This window comes from Brachycentrus maculatus, unplaced genomic scaffold, assembly GCF_059751285.1.
Source record: "Brachycentrus maculatus isolate JH-2025_06_01 unplaced genomic scaffold, ASM5975128v1 h1tg000098l, whole genome shotgun sequence".
Taxonomy (NCBI): Eukaryota; Metazoa; Arthropoda; class Insecta; order Trichoptera; family Brachycentridae; genus Brachycentrus; species Brachycentrus maculatus.
The window spans coordinates 233,552-256,150 of record NW_028280852.1 but is presented as its reverse complement, the minus strand read 5'-3'; the positions used below and the strand labels follow the sequence as shown (position 1 = coordinate 256,150).

At 30.1% G+C, this 22,599-nt stretch overlaps 1 protein-coding gene and 1 non-coding gene across 2 annotated transcripts in view; both read left to right on the top strand.

The window, feature by feature from the left end:
* The first annotated feature begins 2,319 nt into the window (after positions 1-2,319).
* The window catches only part of LOC148310368 (papilin-like), a 173,995-nt gene continuing 153,715 nt past the window's right edge, over positions 2,320-22,599 (top strand). The window contains exon 1 of the mRNA XM_088258561.1: positions 2,320-2,703. The gene's annotated coding sequence lies outside the window, so the exon portion shown is untranslated. The remainder of the gene's footprint in view (positions 2,704-22,599) is intronic.
* TRNAA-UGC (transfer RNA alanine (anticodon UGC)) lies at positions 16,435-16,506 on the top strand. Its single transcript has one exon. It is a non-coding gene; the product is annotated as a tRNA-Ala (tRNA).

The following is a 22,599-nucleotide window of genomic DNA, read 5'->3' as shown; positions in this document are numbered from 1 at the left end:
TTATTGCATTTAAGTTAAAATATTTTATTCTTCATTTTTATTTTTCTTATATGCACTCAATGATTTTTATGTCATTGCAACGATGAGTTGCAGCGTTATCTTGACATGTAAATACGTACAAGTCAATCAATGCTTGTGCAGGTAGGACTACAATACTTTTAGGAACAAGACCGAATGCACAGTGGTTTACTCTAAAGTTAAATTTATATTACAGAAAAAAAACTCTGTCTTTTTCTGTAATATTAATTTAACTTTATTAATTTAACGTATGGTGTTTGAAAATGATGCGGAATGCATCGAAATACGTGTCACATTAGATTTTAAAAAAATGTGGTATTAACGCAGTAAAACATTCAGTGACAATGGATAGATTTTAACACAAAATGACTGCCGAATAAATTAATGAAAAAATTCTTACATCTATTTTTTCCATCCTGGTAATTGAACTTGGTATTTTCGGCATGGTAGTCAAACATCCTAACCATTGCGTTACGGAGGTGAAAGAAATAAATTAGAAAAGCTTTTAAAAGCCTTACTTATATAAATATTTATGTTCCTATTCTCCTATTATGATTGAAAATTAAATTTATAAATATAACTTTCTCTAAAGGCGGGATAATCGATAGCCTGCAACTTAATTTTCTTTAAATCTGGGTAACATTTAACATAATTGAATTTTTGTTTTTGAACGCCGTTTTTGCATTGAAAAAAGCAAGGAGTAAAAACAAATATATGTATAAATGATCCAAAAAATGGGTCCTTTGTGTGATGACATTTTTATAAAGCACTATCTTGAAGGCGCTTTAATTAAATTTGACATTAAAAATCTGTGAATAAATTAGCTCATTGCACTCATCCCATATTTTTTTGTTTGCATTTTAATTTTATACATTTCCAAAAGTCATAATTACGAAGCGTCAACTCATATTTGTGGAGGTGCTAATCAAAAAGTTACATTTTCAATATTGCACAAAAAATCCTTTAAATGCAATTCTTTTCTGTTCACTGTATTCTATCGAAATCTCAATTAAAGTTGCGACAAAACGTGACCAATCCTGTATTAAACCAATATGAAATCATTGAATCGCACCAAAACTTAACAATTTTACATACTAGAATTACTTAAAATCATTTATAATGAAAAGATGACGTTTTGGTGAGGAACTCCACATTTAATAATTGAAATAAGTATAACTTCGTTTTAAAATCACCATAAATATTTTATTATAACTTAATTATAATGTCTAGCGGTTTAAAAACTAACAGATTCCTTTTCAAGACTGATTAATACAAGCTTGTATGTATTATCAGTCTTGAAAAATAAGCGTTTAGCTTCAAAACAGGTAAACATTATAACTAACTAACTATCACGCCGCTTCCCCGCAGTGGTAGGCAGAGAGAATAGAACACCACACCACTCTGTCTTTGCAAACATTCTTCGCCTTTTCCACGTTCATGCATCTCCTCATACAAACCCGCCGATTGTTTTGACTCCTAACCTACTAATACTTATCTCTACTATCTAAATACTTATCTCAGCTTTGCATTCCTTCCTTATTTCACTATTCGAACATCTATCATACACCGTTTTGTCGCACATTTTCTGAGAGATTGCATTTTGAATGCATTCAGTCAAATTTCATCTTTCTTTTAGCCAATTCCATGTTTCACTACCATACATAAGGACATTATAATTGATATTTTATTGTAACTGCGGACAGTTGGTAGAATTCCATATTGAATTGTAAATTTTAAAGCCATACAAATTGTATTCATCTACCCTAATTGACATTTGAATACATTGCTCATCTTAACATTCATAGAAATCCACATTACCCACCGAAATACCCACATATGCTCCTAGATCTAATAATAGCAATTATTGTTAGTATATAACGACATTTTGTAAATATTTTAAATCAGTGTTCTGCCTTAATAAGACGAAACGCGTCACGTATTAACATATTCATGAATAAATGTGGAATTCAATCCAATAAACCTTGTTTAACTTTGGATATATTAGCGAAAAATTAATTATAATTAAGTTATTATAAAATATTTATAGTGATTTTAAAACAAAGTAATATTTTAATTATAAAATGGACAATCACAAGTTATTGCTTCAAATATAAATTATTACCTCCATATTTGTCGTTGATGTCGCAAAATCGGTCGCTACTGACAATGCACTCTGAAGGAAAAGCGAAAAGTTAAACTTTCGGCGTTCGTATAGTGCTGACAATACGACGTAGGTAGGTATCGCCGCCTAGGACCGAGTCGACGCTACGTTCAGGCTCCTCGCTTTAGTTTGACTCGACTCTCCGCGAGGGCAGTGTGTGTCGCTGTAGCGCGTTTGGATCGCTCGAATCGCTCGTAGCGCGGGAAATCGAAAGGCAAAATTTTCACGCGGGAAAAGATCGAATAATTAAAAAAAAAAGTGAAAATCATTCAAAAGCATACAGAAAAAAAGGAATCATAAAGTAAAGACGAAAAAAAAAACATATACAAATCAATTGTTGGTGTAATGTGTCGTGATAATTAAAATTTTCATTTAGTGGTGTAATTTAATGTTTTTTTTGAATCGTGTATTATATCATTAGTTTAACTTCTTGTGTGTGAAAATCAAAAGTGATCATATTTATTAGTTGAACGAGCTTTGTTTGCATTCTTTTTTCAAATGGATGGAATTGTTTGTCTTCTATGGTGAGTGCTTTGTGTTTTTTAGTAGTTTTTTAGTCATTGTAGGAACGTTGACATTTAAACGTTGGACGTCAAATTCATGTTCGGCAATCATATCCGTATTGTTTGTGTGTATAGTAGAATAATAAATTACATAAATTTGAACTAATTATCACAAATGAATAATCGCGTTTGATTATCGCCATATTACGCGATTCTATTCCATGTACCTTCAAGTGGGAAGTTTAACGCTGTTTGTTATTGACGAGCGAAAAACGATCTTATTTTATTTATGGCCTATAAAAAGTTTGGTACTATTTTCGTAAGAAATTTCCAACTTGTTTTTTTTTACGAGAGAAAAGTGATTTGTAATTCATTTTGCCCTGTTTTATTGAGCGTTTAAAAAGGGGGAAAAACCTATTTAAATACCTTTTTCACTTGTTTGCGCAATACTGTGTAAAGGTTATTACCACATGGGATTGATGCAGTGTGATCTTAATCACGAATAAACGAAATTAAAGGCCGGTTTTCACTTTAAAAAAAGTTTACTCCTATTTTGGTCAGAAAGTACTCGCTTGTTTTTTTTTGACGGGAGAAAAGTGATTTGATATTCATTTCACACCGTTTTATTCAGCGTTTTAAAAAGGGGAAAACCTATTTTTATACCCTTTTCACTTATTTGCGCAATATTGTGCAATGATATTAACACAAAGGATTGATGCAATATAATCTTAATCATAAATAACTAAAATGAAAGGTCTGTTTACGTTTTAAGTTCTTGATTTGAGCAACATAAAAATTTGTAAAAATCGTTTTATAACTGATCGGGAATTGAACCTAGACAGGTCAATATATATTTTCAATACCTTTTTTCTTGCACAAACTAATAAAACGTTGTGCAAATTTTTGTCAGAAAGTACCTACTTTTTTTTTACACGAGAAAGTGATTTGTAATTCATTATACCCTATTTTATTGAGCGTTTAAAGATGGGGGAAAACCTATTTTAATACCCTTTTCACTTGTTTGCGCAACACTGTGCAAAGGTTATTAGCACATAGGATTGATGCAGTATAATCTTTATTATAATTAATTTAATATAGAGGTCTGCTTACGCTTTATGCTCTTGATTTGTGCAACATAAACATCAGGAAACTTGTTTTAGGAATTGCACCTAGCATTGTCAACATTTATGTATATTTAATATATTTTTTCTTGCACAAACTAATGAAATGTGTAAATTTTCAAAATAACATAATCCCATGAAAGAACTCAAACGTTTCAAAGAATGAAAATAACAATTTATCTAAATATCCTAAACTATTTTGCTATTAAATTTAAAAACAAAAAAAATATTCAGATGTACTGAAAAGAAACAACTAATCATTAGTTCAAATCAAGAGTTATAAAAACGCATTTGGCTGGCTTAAGTGATCACTTTATATACTTGTTTTATGTTCTCCATTCTACTTATGTCGAGCATATGGAGTCCACTAACTGACTTTCTGTAGGCTGCCAGCTCTCTTGCATCCCAAACACGGTCCACGTTCAGAAGTTCAGTATTTTGATGTCGTATTCGTTTCTTAATCTATCGAAATTGCAACGGGCATACAAAAGGAATTCGACACAAGTGCATACATAACAGATATACTTATTTAAAAAAATATTGCAACATGTATGCTCAATATTCAATAATGTAAAAAATTGAGTCGTCTTGAATAAATAAAGATATATCATCGTTGATTCGTTGATATATTATCGTTGATATATCATCATTGATTTATCTGACACCCTGCGATTGATTATATCATTCGCCGGGTGTTGGATAAAAAAAATAAATAAATGTAATTAAAATCACTGAAAACAGCCTGTTTGTGTATGCTAGATATATGTAATGTTACCAGGAGTAACAAAAAAGAATATTTAATTGAGTAGGATTGATACCGTTTTCTACCTTTGTATTTTTTTTTTATTTGAAAAATATATTAAATAACTTATTTATTTTGGTAAAAAAAATATAAATTAAAATAAATTAATTACCACCTGGAATCATTATTTTTGATGAATATTTTGATGAAGGGATTGATTGCATATTATTTCACTATTAAATCAAAAGTTTCACATCAACGCAAATCACTTACTAAATATTTAGATGAATAATGCATACCCGAAAGCACTAAAGCAAAAGTGCAAGAATCCTGTACCCGTAACATGACCTTGCATATATAAGCAGGGTGCAAAAAAAATGTGAGAGAGGAAAAAAGAAAAAAAAAATATTTAGGTGAAGACACAAGGATATCGAAATACTTAAAATGTTATTACTACGTTACAACATTTTGAGTGTGTCCAAATACTTGTTCACAAAATCTGGATTATCTCCAATTACAGGAGTTATTTTCATATTATTTTTTTGGCATCTCATCAAAGATGAAGAAGAATATGGAAGTCTGGGCATTTACGGGGCTTACGACCGTTATAGGCTGGTTTAAGTGATCACTTTACACACGTGTAACATTCACCAATTCTACCCATTATTGACAACCATACTACTAAAATTCTTGGAAGTTCTATACATATGAACCAATTTAGAAACCTTGTTCATGAATCACTAGAACTTCACTAGAGACATCACTCGGAATGCCCATAAAATGTACTATATCCCAGCAAAAGCGACATGTTTCTAACTTAATATTTACACGCTATAGGACAGAAAGTGTTGTTTTTGCATTTTAAAGAAAAGGTATTGTTAAATATTTTTTTTAAATAAACAAAATATTTTTCAAATGAAGAAAAAAACATTCAGATTTTACCTAAAAAGATCTGTTGCACAGTAAAAACCAACAGGTTGTAGACAGGTTATAAACCCTGTAAATACCTAGACTTCCATATTCTTATTCTTCTACGTTAAGATGTCATTATCAAATAATTAAAATCATTTGTGGTGCTTAGTACCGAACGATCATTACAAAATTTAAATAATTTTGTCATTTTATTAAGTAACGTATGAATAACCTATTTCTGTTGCATATTAATATCTCAATTGGCAAACTGTATGACGATTTTACATCTGAAGAAAATTTGCGGAGTTCTTTCGCGAATTAGTCATGAATTATAATAATACGAATATTCATAATATAAATTCACGTGAATTGCTGAGCCTCCGTGCGCACGATTCCTTTTGTCGTCAGACGGATGGGTCGCAGACGATCAAGTTTGTCGCATAGAAACACTGTTATTGTCCGCGGTAATGTCATATGCAGTTGTTTGTCGTTTAATAATCATTCACATATTCATATGACTGAATACGGTGAAATTTTACTGTTATATCTCAATGATTCTTCGACAATATACCATACAAACTCCAAAATATAAAGATATTATATTTATTTATTAATTCACACAAGGGAGTTGCCCAGAGGGCTTTTACAAGTAAAAATTGAAGTTACAAAAAAATAAAGATTTGTTATTAGTAGTAGTTACAGAAAAATGTAAATTTGTTAAAAGTATAAGTTACAAGAAAATATAGAGTAGTTAATAGTATGCGTTACAAAAAATGTAGAGTTGTAATAAGTATAAGTTACAAAAAAATAAAGAGTTGTTATAAGTATATGTTACAAAAAAATAGAATTGTTATAAGTATAAGTTACTAAAAAATATAGAATTGTTATTAGTATAAGTTACTAAAAAATATGGAGTTGTTATAAGTATAAGTTACAAAAAATATAGAGTTTTTAAAAGTATAAGACAAGAACATTAAGATATATAAATATCTCTATATGCTTTTCAATTAGATATATAAAGATATTACATATTCAATCGTTCTGCAACAAACAACTCATAAAAAATCTCAAAAAGAGATGACGAAGGTTTGAAAGTATAAAGGAGTATGTTAATTATGGTCGAAAATGAGGATAAGTATTGTTAAACTATTCAAAAAATTAAGGTGCCAGGATTCAAACACGGGACCTCTGACGTCCTATCAGTTACTTCATCTACTAAGCTATGTGTCTATCTATAAAATTCACCATCACGCCGCTTCCCAGCAGGGGTAGGCGGTAAGAATAGAACGCTACACAAATCTGTGTTTGCAAACAATCTTCGCCTCTTATACATTCCTGCATCTTGTCATTCATACACATCCATAAAATTTAATTTTAAAATGTAAAGATATCACCACAAATGACCAATTAATGTAACCTTTTATAAGTGTATTAAAATAAGCCATTTTTTCTGAAATATTTTTAAAAACAAAGTTTTTTATTTATAGACTTGGGGTTTACTGATTTTTAGAGTCCACTAAATTGTATTTCATTGTTAAAAAACACAAAAATAATTTTATTATATTTAATATCCAATGTGATATTGTTCAACATAGCGATAGCTCTTCCTACAGGCATAACCATCGGCAGGTTGGTCCTGTGTATAGGAATGTGAAACAATATATGCCGACGCTGTCTTAGGTAACTATCGGGAACATACAGACCAATGCTCCGGATAATTTCAGGATTATCGATCATACCGCGCAACAATCGATTAATTAACGACAGTGCATGCTGTCTCTACACGCTCTAATTTAATGCATAGACATATTCGAAGTTTGGTAAACACTGTCTGTAAAATCGATTTCCCATAAAATAAAAACATCTGAACTAATATGTACCTAACCTTCATTATTGGACTACCCATTTCTTCACAATATATATTCAGTATTATAATTTCGTTTAATCGTTTCAATTTTGCTTAGATAAGTAGAAATTAAATATTAATTTCTGCATATTAATGCAACTGCAAATAAACGTGCACTTAATTCGATAAAATGGAGATCAGTCCTTTTACCTAAACTACATACAATCAATACAGACTTACCTATAATAAATAACCAACTAAATTTAACTTCTAGTCCGTTTTTGAAAATATTTCCCTTGTGATTCATTTTTCGTCTTTCTTTCTTTCAAAAACAAAATTTTTATACAAATCACTCACTCCTTTCAACAACGTTATATATAAAAAAACTTGATTTTTCAGTAGATCGTTTTTAATGTTTAAAAATATAATAAAATATATTAAAAATAAATATCAAGCCACTCTTTGAACTTTTTACTGTGCAACAGATCTTTTTAGGTAAAACTCGAATGTTTTTTCTCCATTTAAAAATATTTTAAATATTTAAAAAAAAATAATTAAACAATACATTTTCTTCAAAATGCAAAAAAACAACAGTGTTCTGCCCTGTAGCGGGTAAATATAAAGTTAAAAATATGCCGCTTTAGCCGGGATATAGTACATTTTTTGGGCATGCATAACTGAAAATTGATGATTTTTTTTATATATGACGTTGTTGAAAGGAGTGAGCGAAAGGTCAAATCGTAATAATTTTATTTTAATAATCTGAAGATGGAATAATTTTCCGGAAACCGGTAGTCACAAATAAGTGTTTATAAAAGAGGTATTACACAAAGTAAACAACGAATGATAAGGAGAGTGTTTTACACACATTTCGGTTGGAGAATTAGGAATACCTTTTTGCTGATTTTGTAAAATGTGGATTGATTATTTAAAATCAAATTCAAACTCATAATACAGGTAAACCTCGTTTTACGCCAGGGTTTTGTTTCGAGAGACACTGGCGTAAAAAATCGATGTAAAATGAACACAAACACGAGTATAATGAATAATTTAACGTTATTTTTTGACATCTCATCAAAGATGAAGAAGAATATGGAAGTCTGGGCATTTACGGGGCTGACGACCGTCATAGTCTGGTTTAAGTGATCACTTTACACACGTGTAACATTCACCAATTCTACCCATTATTGACAACCACACTACTCAAATTCTTGGAAGTTCTGTATATATGAACCAATTAAGAAACCTTGTTCTTGAATCACTAGAACTTCACTAGAGACATCTATTGGTGAGATGTAAAGAAGCTTTTTACTAAGCAGAAACTCTTATATTAGTATGTGAGGTCCGAATCCTGGATTATAATCACACACATGAGAAACGCCTGAAAATACCATTTTCATTTTTATTATTTAATCTTATAATTTGACCAGACAATTTATTTACAACATTTTGAGTGTGTCCAAATACTTGTTCACAAAATCTGGATTATCTCCAATTACAATTAGTTTAAAAAAAATAAAATGAAAATAACTCCTGTAATTGGAGATAATCCAGATTTTGTGAACAAGTATTTGGACACACTCAAAATGTTGATATAACGTTACGTTCCAAGTCAAAATTCCAAGAAGTATCTACATGTTTATTTTATACTTAACCTACATATATATTATATATTCAAAATAAATTGTAAATGTGTATAACAAACAAATTTAAAATCTTTTTTTTTCTATTCACCTATCATATCGCTCACTCCTTTCAAGAACGTCATAAATCAAAATACTTGATTTTTCAGGAGAACGTTTTTAAAGTTTCAAAATATAACACAATGTGTTAAAAATAAATATCAAGCCACTTACTGAACTTTTTACTGTGCAACAGATCTTTTTAGGTAAAACCTGAAGGTTTTTTCTCCATTTGAAAAATATTAAGTATATTTAAAAAAATAATTAAACAATACCTTTTCTTCAAAATGCAAAAATAACACTTTCTGCTCTGTAGCGGGTAAATATTAAGTTAAAAATATGCCTCTTTTGCTGGGATATAGTAGATTTTCTGGGCATTCTAAAAACATGCACAACTGAAAATTGACGATTTTTGATTTATGACGTTCTTGAAAGGAGTGAGCGATATATGAAAACAACTGTAGTTGATGTATTGAATGTAGAAATCAAACACTGATTATTTTCATATTATTTTTTGACATCTCATGTCTTTTCTTTGATTAGATGTCAAAAAATAATATGAAAAATAACTCCTATAATTGAAGATAATCCAGTTTACTGAACAGGTATTTGGACACACTCAAAATGTTGGATAAATTTCTTTTTAGAATATCAAGTTGTGTTTTATTGTTTAAAGAAACCCATAAAAAAATAATTTTGTGACAATTGTTTCGCCTAGTTATGGCATTTTCAAACGGTCGAAACTAGTCGTGTAAAATGAAATAAAACTCAATGAGTGGTATTATACAAATCTTTATTTAAAAATAAAATAAATATGTCATTCCACCAAGTTAATGCCGAATCAATAAATAGTATTTATTAAACGTATTATTTATATCCCTGATAAAACAAAATAAGTATTAACCAGTCTTGATAAAGAAGCGGTTAGCTTCGAAACCGGTAGACATTATAATTAAGGTAAAATAAAATATTTATAGTGATTTTAAAACAAAGTTATATTTTGATTATGATTTTCTTTTCTTTACTGTGTCTAAAACTTTTAATTTTATTTCGTGGTTTGACCTAAAATATGCTCAATTCGCCAGAACTATTTTCTCACATTCTCTCAGCTTACTACCAACTTTTCGAGTCTCCTCGTTCTTATTAAAGAATCCCTTTTTTAATGTTGTAGGGAAATGTCAATATCACCCAATTACGTACAAAACGAATATGAAGTAATTGATTAGAAATAAACCGTCGATCGCACGCACCGGTAATCGGTTCTTGACAAAAGAATGATTATAGTGTTGGGCCCGAAAATTTCAGTCGTAAATAATCATAATGATACGACCGCTCTCGAAAGTCCGGTTTGCGTTATGTGAATTTAATTAGACACTTTTTATAGACCAATCAATCATGAAATTTGGATATTTGAGCCTGTAACGAAAGTGTGTAACCGACATTTTACGGATAAAGTACCTACCTACATACACACACAATACGTACAAGTAGTAACATATTTACATATTCTTTGTCGCATTGTTGTTTACGAGGCAAATTGCTTTTTCGTAGTCTTTCAATTGTATCTATGAATTTATAAAAAAACTTTCAGCTTTAAAATTTTTAATAGTTTATTCACTTTGTATAATACCATAAAAATACCACTTTCAAGTAGTATTACACAAAGTGCACAGTGTATGATAAGAAGGGTGTTATATTACCACACCAAAAACTTAACAATGCTTTAAATATTCAAAAATTATAATGATTTTTGGCTAATTTATGTAGCGCTATTTTTACAATATATCATGTCAAAGGTGTTTTAATTTTTTCTAATTTACAGTATATTGTGCTATGAAATATAAACGAATTCAATTAAAATCTAAATTTAAGGTCTAAATGCTGATCTCAATGTGATTAATAAATTTCATTTATATCAGCAAAGGACAGGAAGGAATATTGAAAAAAGAAGGCATTTTATTTAATTTTAATTCACAATTTTGATTTCATTGAGAGAATGGATGTAAGTCCCTCTCCAAGCTCTCTTTTTTGGAGAGGCAAAGCGAATCTAAAACTAAAAGTTTGCCATATGTATAAACGTTTAGAAAATGTATTATGTTGTACTTAAAAATGTAACTATAATAATAAATAATAATAAAACCTTTATCCGCACCCCAATGGTGCATAGGGCACTACGTAATTCAAACGCAGTGTTATCTTGATCGTTTAAACATGAAGGAAGGGTGATCAGCCCTCCGCTTCAGGTACCAGTCCAGGGTAATATTTAATAAATAGTACAGTGAAAAAATCACTAATATTTATTTTACCCCCCCTGGGAATCGAACCCGGGACCTCCAGAACGGTAGCCGAGCGTGCTGAACATTACACTACGGAGATGGACAACTATATTAAATATATTTTTTTTTAATTAAAAAAAAATATTGGAAGAATTAGAAAATATGAGTCTTCAGTTGTGATTGAAACTGATTGGGATTCTGGATCATCCTCAAATAAGGAGACAAACGGTTCCAACTAGAAAGACCTCTCCAAATACCAGGTATCCAAAATTGTCATCTTGGATATCTTGCACATCTGAGTCGGGTCCGTTAGGGTTGCGAAGCCCTCGAACACACTTTAAACATAAATCGTACAGTGGGTCGTTCGGATGACTGAATGTTTTGACGAAAATGGGAGAAAGGAAATTACGGTTTATAAAAATGTAACCAACTAACTAACTAACCATAACGCCACTTTCCCACAGGGGTAGGTAGAGAGAATAGAACGCCACACCACTCTGTCTTTGCAAACATTCTTCGCCTCTTCCACGTTCATGCATTTCCTCATACATACCCGAAAATTATTACGACTCCTAACCTGACCACTTTCAAGTATTTGGCATACCCGATAGTGCCAAGTTTTTCTCGGTCTTCCTCTGCTCCTTTTCCTTACATTCGCCTCATAAATTTGTTTTACCGTTCTTTCTTCACTCATTCGTTCTACGTGTCCAAACCATCTCAACACGCCTTTCTTAATTTTATCGGTAATGGTTATCTCAGCTTTGCATTCCTTTCTTATTTTACTATTCGAACATCTATCATACATCGTTTTGTCGCACATTCTTCTAAGATATCGCATTTTGACTGCATTCAGTCTACTTTCATCCTTCTTTTGCCAACTCCATGTTTCACTTCCATACATTAGAGTTACCAGGACTCCGTGTGTACTGCCAGTTTAGCTTCCGCTGGTAGGTTTTTATTTGCTCTAACTGATTTCCGTGCACCATTCACTTTGTTCCCAGATTCACTCTCCTTTTTATGTCTCTATCAATCTTTCGATAACTAGAAAACATACTACCCAAATATATGAAATTTATCTTTATAAAAATGCTCTTTATTTTACATTTGTATTAAGAGAGTAAATAAATAATTCAAAAATCAAACATTTTTCATTTTAGCTTGAAAAATCAAATACTTTTGTGCAACGAACTTACACCTAACTATTGTTCAAGGGCTAAATCACGCATTCGTCTCAAAACTATGAATTCCTCAGTGTTCTGGACGACTTCTCCAGCCCAGATGATGGCTATGTTGAAAACATTCAAGGCTTCAGAAGGTGGACTTTTTAAAATTGTCACTAGATTTCGTCTCGAGATTTTCATATGTGACAGCACGTGTGATGTCCTCTTCATTCAAAACGTCTTGATTCTCGATCTCCTCATGGCCACGAAATCGTTCGGATTACAGCGCGTTTCGGATTACGGAGCGTTCGGATTAGCGAGCTGGCACTGTAGTTTTTGTTTTATTATATTTCATACATATACAAATCTCCAGAAGCGTGCATTCTATATAGGCAGAGAAGCAGTGACTACCCTGGATTACTCCCGTTGCAAATATAAACACGAACAATGCTTTCTATGCCTTATCCTTAACCAACCCTACTGCTTTATTAAAAACTCTGTGCACGCCACTGTATTATATATACCCAACAACTTTTGTTTTAGCACAAATAGAACTTTGTTAGTTTATTTATATTTTATTTTTCAAAACATATTACATACATAAGTCATATATATATATATATATATATAATATTCCCGATGAGTAATTTCCATTTCTGATTTTGGGACATGGAATTAAGGTTAACAAGACTACAACACAAATAATAAAGTTACAAAAAACATTTTTTTTAAATAACCGAATCTAATACATGGCAAAATATAAAAATAATAGACAGGTATAATAAATAGGCATAGGAAGCATATTTAAAAGAAATAAATGAGAAAAACATAAGGTAAGAAGCATATTTAAAATAAACAAATGAGAAAATATAAAAAAGGAGAAAATGTAAAAAATGAGAAAATATAAAAAACGTAAGGTGAAAAAAAAAATACTAATCACTTCATATATACATATACCATATATCTTTCCATGAAGTTATTTTTTCAGATCATTTATTTTGGATCCTCGAGTTGACATCTTGTTTTGGTTAGTTTCACCATATCAGTATTCGCTCATTGGACACTCGAATCGACCTTTTGTCCTCTACCTGACGCTGGTGGCACGACCAATGATAAACAATTAATAAAACATAATTAGTTTCCCCTGTTCCAACGATCTCCACCGCCGCTCGCGATTGAATTGTTACACGCGCACTCCCAAACGGAAGATAAATCTCTAATTTGGTCAAAGTGGAACGGAATTTATGGACAATCGTGACTAGAAAACTGTCAAACGCTAACGAACCAGACATTGGACATCGTTCGTGAATTTTTGGACCTAACGAACACTCGCCCAATTCAAACAATCGAAAAATATTTCCGTAAGAGTAATTGACTCATTTATCAAGCCGAAAAACCACTGAATTACAATTTGCGTAATATCTTTGGTACCTCTTTTGCAGACAGAGTTTTTATTCATATTGACAAATTGTGCAAAAGAACACTTAAATCCCTCTTGGACCAAAACCCCTCATTTGAATGAGTTCATTTTTCAAAGTAATATTGGTACAATACAGGTTTTTCACGTCAAATTGGACGTTTTACAAAAAAAATTGAATATTTAACAAATCACATAAGACGTTTTTCAAAACAAATTGGACGTTATATTGTATTTTAGTCAACGTATTTTTAATTTTTAATTTATTTATTTCTTAAGTAAGCTTATATTCCAACAAATATAAACTACTATTTACACTTAATTTACATCATCTTTATATATATTTAAATCTCCTTACAGTAAAAAAAATTACTTTTACGTTCTTTCGTATTCTTTTCATTCTTCATACATTCAGGCATCTCATCATATATTTTCAAACCCTTATACATTAAACAATGGCAGTCTTATTTTATCCTTATGTCTAGTAATATGTCCATGATTTTTTTTTGTTTAAAACTATTTTATCCTTAAAATATTAATATTAGTAATACGTATACCATCAGTGTGAATACTTACCCACATCTTTTAATATTAAGACTACCGAGTGCATTAGTCGTCAAGTTGGCAAACCTGTGCGGCGCGCTGTCATTAAGCTTTCAGACAAGATTTTCATCATGTACACATACTCCATACTTTAAATGTATTTTTTAAAAACTGAATCTTTTTTATAAAATACAATAAAACGTCTGTTTTGTTTTTTAAAACGTCCAGTCTGATTTGTAAATTTAAGGTAGGTATCTATAATTTTTACTGTCCACTTTTTAATTTGATTTAATTCATGTAGACTGAATAGTTTATTTAAAAATTCCTTAATGTTAGTTAATTATTATTATTTTTTATTAATGTATTACTTAGTAAATACCACTTTTTCTTCAAATCTATTGTGACACGTGTTTCGATGCATTCCGCAATCAATTTCAAACACCGAAAATGACGAAAGAAAAAGTGGTATTTAGTAAGTAATACATTAATTAAAAATGGATAAATTTTACCACAAAGTGACTGCCGAATCAATTAATGAAATAATTATTTTTATTGTTTTCTTTGCTTCATCCTCCATCTCATCTTATATCATTTATTTATTGTTATTGCAAGGTATTTTGTTTGTAAGAGCTTAAATCACTCTTAAACGAGTGGAGGCTTCGTAAAAAAAACTAATAATAATTAGATTTGTAAAACTTCCAATTTGAAGTTAAAAATCTGTATCATTTCAAGTAGGCATTTGTTTTCACGAAAGTTCTTTTGTCAATAGTTAATTGCGGAATTAATCACGATTTTGAGATAAGCACTGGACTTTATAGCAACTGTAGCGCATAATTTAAAATAATTTATTACCCACCTAGATAATCATTTGGAAATTAATAATGCTGAAACAATAATAGGAACGATTTGTCTTTTTAACAATACCCCAGAGAAATCTGTGCAAATTTTTGAGATGGATCCAGATGCCATTGCTGTGGAACACCAAAATCGCATACTCTTTCTAACCCTCATTTGTTTAAATCTTTTTTCATATTAAATTCAATAAAATAACAACTTTATAGTTTTTCCATATTTATTTTATTTTACCAGTGACCGGGTTTCGTCGTTACCGACATAATAATACACGTAGAATAGTGCAATAATATAAAAAAATTGTCTAACCTCCCACCAGTCTGATAACGTAGTTAACTTTATGTATTAATTTTAAATCTAACACAGATTTTTTGAGTCTGCTAAGTTACTTAGTAGACTCAAAAAATCTGTGTTCGATTTAAAATTAATATATAAATTAAAATGGAGTTCTACAGATTAAACGTTAAATCAATAAATAACGTAGTTAACGATGAAACACGGTTACTGGTCAAATAATATAAATATGTAAAAACCATATGGTTGTTATTTTCTTATATGAATGCATTTCCAGCCATAAATGTCGGTAAAAAATATGTTTTTTCATGGATAGCAAATATTTTTTTTTAAGACTGGCACCGCTCATTCCCCTCCCTACAAATATCCCACTCATCCTAGCGAGCAGGAACCCAATTATATACTACCTTTTACGTATTTTTTTTTAATTCTAACGGAATAAATTTGTGGTAAAATAGTAAGTTTAACGTTTTTTTTTAGAATTAAATAATTTTGTCTAAATTGACATTGGCAAAAGTATAAATTCTATGATTTATGCAACGCCATTCTATAAAAAAAGGAATTATAAGTTTTTTCAATAAACAAATATCCAAAATATAAGTAAAATAAGTGTTTCTGTTAGAAGAAGAATATGGTATTGACAGGGCTTATGTCCTCGAAATTTGTCATTCTAAAGGAATTTATTAGATATTTTTAGATGTTCTCATAACGAGAACATAACGACTAAACCATTATACTACACAAGTAACAAGTGCCATCAAATTACTAGTCCGATTGCATGATGTATTTATTTGAACTAAAATGAGCATTTTATTTAAACAACTGTTTTAGCTTTTATTTCAAATATAGTAATATGTTTTGAACATGTTTTAACATATTTTTGGTAAAATCTTTACTTCGAAAATCTGGGGATGTAGCTCAGTGGTAGAGCGTTCGCTTTGCATGTGAAAGGCCCCGGGTTCGATCCCCGGCGTCTCCAAATTTTTTGCCCCTCTTTTTGCTCTTATTTTTACCTTTTGACAAAAATTAAAGCACCTACTTGCATACATAAATGAAATAATTTACCAAAACGTTTGTTTAAGTAATAATTAGTAGTATTTATTTTAAAATATATAGGGCAGTGTCTAATCCAATAAGTTACAAGATAAATCTATGAATGAAGCGTGTCTATAATGATTCATTAAAATACATTAGACCAGTCATTTTTTAAAAATATATCGGGACAGACTCTTATGCAATAAGTTACACGATAAATGTATGAATGACGCGTGCTTAAAATAATATATTAAAATACATACGAGTAGTATTTATTTTAAAATATATAGTGACAAAGTATGATGCAATAAGTTATATGAAAAATGTTTAAACGACGCGTGTTTAAATTAATTTATTATAATACATATCGCTCACTCCTTTCAAGAACGTCATAAATCAAAAATCGTCAATTTTTAGTTGTGCATGTTTTCGGAATGCCCAGAAAATGTACTATATCCCAGCAAAAGCGGCATATTTTTAGCTTAATATTTACACGCTACAGGGCAAAAAGTGTTGTTTTTGCATTTTGAAGAAAAGGTATTATTATTATTTTTTTTTTAAATAAACAAGTTATTTTTCAAATGGAGAAAAACCCTTCTGGTTTAACCTAAAAAGATCTGTTGCACAGTTAAAAGTTCAATAAGTGGCTTGATTTTTATTTTTAATAAATTGTATTATATTTTTAAACTTTAAAAACGATCTCCTGAAAAATCAAGTTTTTTGATTCATGACGTTCTTGAAAGGAGTGAGCGATATGAGTAGTATTTATTTTAAAATATATAGTGACAAAGTTTAATGCAATAAGTTACACTATAAATGTATGAATGAAGCGCGTATACAATTATTTATTAAAATACATTCGAGTAGAAATTTTTAAATATATAGGGATCGAATTTAATGCAATACATTACACGATAAATGTGTGAATGAAGCGTGTTTAAAATTATTTATTAAAGTACTTCGTGAGTAGTATTTATTTTAAATACATATGTATATAGGGACGGAGTCTAATGCAATACATACATTACAAGATAAATATGAATGGTATGTTGAAATAAAAATGGTATATATGAAGCATGTTTACAATTATTAAAAAAACATTCGAGTATACATAACATACATTTTAAAATATATAGAGGTAAATTAATGAATGAAGCGTGCTTACAATTTTTTATTAAAATACATTCGAGAATACATAACATACATTTTTAAATATATAGAGATAAATGTATGAATGAAGCATGTTTTTAAATATATAGAATAAATGTATGAATAAAGCGTGTTTTTAAATATATAGAATAAATGTATGAATGAAGCGTGTTTACATTTATTCATTAAAATACATTCTAGTATACATAACATACATTTTTAAATATATAGAGATACATGTATGAATGAAGCGTGTTAATATTTATTCAATAAAATATATATTCGAGAATACATAACAAACATTTTAAATATAAAGAGAAAAATTTATGAATGAGGCGTGCTTACATTTATTTACTAAAAAAATTCAAGTATACATAATGTCCGCCTCCGTAGTGTAATGGTCAGCACGCTCGGCTACCGTTCTGGAGGTCCCGGGTTCGATTCCCAAGGGGGGTAAAATAAATATAAGTGATTTCTTCACTGTTATATTTATTCAATATTACCCTGGACTGGTACCTGAAGCGGAGGGCTGATCACCTTTCCTTCATGTGAAGACGATCAAGATAACACTGCGTTTATATGACGCAGTGCCCTATGCACCATTGGGGTGCGGATAAGGGTTTTATTTATTATATTATTATACATAATGTACATTTTCAAATATAAAGAGATAAATGTATGAATGAAGCGTGTTTACATTTATTCATTAAAATACATTCGAGAATACATAACATACATTTTTAAATATATAGAGATAAATGAATGAATGAAGCGTGTTTACATTTATTCATTAAAATACATTCTAGTATACATAACATACATTTTTAAATATATAGAGATACATGTATGAATGAAGCGTGTTAATATTTATTCATTAAAATATATATTCGAGAATACATAACAAACATTTTAAATATAAAGAGAATAATGCATGAATGGGGCGTGCTTTCATTTATTTATTAAAATACATTCGAGAATACATAACATACATTTTTAAATATATAGAGATAAATGTATGAATGAAGCGTGTTTACATTTATTCATTAAATTACATTAGAGAATACATAACATACATTTTTAAATATAAAGATATAAATGAATGAATGAAGCGTGTTTACATTTATTCATTAAAATACATTCAAGGATACATAACATACTCGTACATTTAGAAATATATAGAGATGTACATATCTTTAGAGATAAATGTATGAATGAAGCGTGTTTACATTTATTCATTAAAATACATTCAAGTATACAAAACATACATTTTTAAATATATATAGATAAATGTATGAATGAAGCGTGTTTACAAATCCGGATCTGCTTCTTATAACTGTCCGTTGGTTTATTGTTTTTATCAAAAATGCGTAGCGTTGCGAAAGTACGTGATTCTAGCGCGGATCATGGGAACGTTTATTCCGGGTTATCTTTCATTCACTCGCCGATGTTACCCTTGGACCAAAACGAGCTCACTGCTTTATCGCTCCGGTTCACTTCAGAATAATACTATCGTAGTAAATATTTATTCGTCGCTCCAGGTGCTAATTGTTATCGAGCGGCTCCTGTGTTTCGTTTCAATCAGGAGGGTCTTTCAAATCCGCCACGAGGGGCTGTATTTTTAGTTTTCCTCAGGATGACGTCATGGCCAACAACCAACAAAACAGCACTGAGTTTGGAAACCCTGTCGACAGAATTTGAAAATTCCGAACATAAAATATTAAGCATAACCATTCTAAAAATATTTATAACAAGATCAAACTGCGAATGAAATTTATTATTATCTTGTTACGCGTTGCTGTGACTCAGTTTGATCAAATTGAAAAGAAATTTAATAGAAAGTGAACACTTGTAATATTCAATTAATTAATAGGGTCGTCATTTGCACTATTATACATAAAATTTAGAATCGTTAAAAAACAGTATTTCTACCATTATCTACTATTATCTAACAAAAACATAAACACAGATACACACACACACACACACACACACAAATATATATATATATATATATATATATATATATATATATATATATATATATATATATATACATATATATATATATATATATATATATATATATATATATATATGTATATATAAATAAATATATATATATATATATATATATATATATATATATATATATATATATATATATATATATATATATATATATATATATATATATATGATAGTGAAAGGGCGTTTGGATATGTTGGTCCTGGATCAAAAGAAATATTCATGATTATTCATTATAATATCAATTTAACGTTACCCTAGAATGGTATTTGAAGTGCAGGGCTGATCGCTTTGCCATCGTGTAACTAACGATCAACAGAATACTGCGTAGATACGATGAAGCGCCATAAGCACCATTCAGTGAGGATAGGTGTTAAAAGAATAAGAAATTTACTTACTTAAAGTAATATTTAATTAAGCCTTAAAATACCATACATTTTTGGTGTCCTCACTCCATGATGAAATGCAATAATAATAAAAAAAAAATTCTCCTTTGATGATTGTCTATATTCACCCCAGCTTAAAATACCACTATTCCAAAATCATGTTAACTTAAGTACAACTTCATATTATATAAGTCATTTTTTAAGTAAAAAAAAGTTGTTTCATTTATAAAATTCAAACACATTTCTCCACACTGTGTTACTTTTTCCGACAGAAATCGGTAAAATCACGCCCAAACTTTGTACGTGCTTGTATTATAAAAGAAGACATATTTGCTATGTAAAATTTCGCAACGCACTGAATAATTCTCTTACGATCATATGAAAGCGTGTATCGTATATGGAATATTCTAGAAGCTTAGAAACAGGAAAAGAAAGAACAAGAGAAATACAAAGAATCGAAATAGTCACGTTTTGGTGGAATGGCGAAAGAATGTCTCGGAAGATGATTAATTGATCAGATTAAATACAAATCACGTGGAGTTACTTTTCTTAGGTGGACAAATCGCTCACTCCTTTCAAGAACGTCATAAATAAAAAAAACATGATTTTTCAGGAGAACGTTTTTAATGTTTAAAAATATAATACAATGTATTAAAAATAAATATCGAGCCACTTACTAAACTTTTTACTGTGCAACAGATCTTTTTAGGTAAAACCTGAATGTTTTTTTCTCCATTTGAAAAATATTTAGTAGGTATATTTAAAAAAATAATTAAACAATATCTTTTCTTCAAAATGCGAAAACAAGACTTTCTGCCCTGTAGCGGATAAATATTTTGTTAAAAATATGCCGCTTTTGCTGGGATATAATACATTTTCTGGGCATTCCAAAAACATGCACAAATGAAAATTGACGATTTTTGATGAATGACGTTCTTGAAAGGAGTGAGCGAAATGAATTCCTTTCGTTACATAAGTACCGGACTTTCTTTATCTAACTACTAAGAAATACACCTCTTTAGTCAAGGAATGAATAATTAGACTTATCACACTTTACCAGCTGGCGAGAAAAGTTCAAAATTTTGCACGTGTGCCTTTGATGAAGTGGATCCAATGGCTTGGGGTGTTTTTTTTTTAACAATGTGTATGTATGTCTCGTCCGCCTCCGTAGTGTAATAGTTAGCATGCTAGGCTACCACGCTGGAGGTCCGGGTCGATTCCCAAGAGGGTCAAAATATATTGGTTATTTTTCAGTCTAATATTTATGTATATCACCCTGGACTGGTACCTGAAGCACCTTTCCTTCGTCGATAACACGATCAAGATTACACTGCTTCTTTACGACGCAGTGCCCTATGCACCATTGGGTGCGGACAAGGGTTAGAAATATGTATGTGTGTACAAACATAAAAATAAAAAGGTTTTTTTTTTTTAAATACCTATAATACGTCTTGAAATTGGACTATTTTGATGGTACTTGTTTGTAATGAACTGATTGTTTGAATTATAAAATGGTTTTATTTCGTTTATTGATTCGGCTGTCACTTTGTGGCAATATCTATCCATTTTTAATTTAAGTTTTAATTGATAATTATCACTTTTGCCTAAAAAACACCACATTTGAAAATGATACGGAATGCATCGAAACACATGTCACAATAGATGTAAAGAAAAAGTAGTATTTACCAAGTAAAAATTGATTGTTAATAGTGTTTTGAACTTACGTATAATTGTTTTGTTAAATTATTACTTAGAAAAGTACAATTTTAAATTCCATAAAATATTTTTATATCACTTACAGTGTCGACATTTACTTTATTTCACTTCAAAATTACTTATGATTAAATTTAGAATTATAAAAAAAACATATCTTTTTGTATACAACATTTTGAGTGTGTCAAAATACATGTTCACAAATTATATTAATTATTTTTTGACATCATTTTACACACGTGTAATATTCGCCAATTCTACCCATTATTGACAACTACATTATTGACTGTAGTGAAGTACTAGGGATTCAATGTTTCAAAAATTGGTTCAAATATATAGAACTTCCCAGAATTTAAATAGTGTGGTTGTCAATAATGGGTATTGGTGAATGTTACACGCGTGTAAAGTGATCACTTAAGCCAGGCTATGACGGTCGTCAGCCCCGTAAATGCCCAGACTTCCATATTCTTCTTCGTCTTTGATGAGGTGTCAAAAAATAACTGTTCTATGGTTTGCCTCCGTAGTGTAATGGTCAGCCCGTTCGGCTACCGTACCGGAGGTCCCAGGTTCGATTCTTGTGTCTTTTTGTATTGACAACAAAAGGATAGGAAAATGAAATCCCCTTAAAATGAGATTATTACATAATTCAATCATTCATTCATATCCACTCCTTATGTGAAATTCACAAACTGTCTGGCTGTTCTCTAAACTGTCAGTCCCCTTGCATCCTCCCAGTCAGGTTCGCGTCTCGATGTTCAGATGAA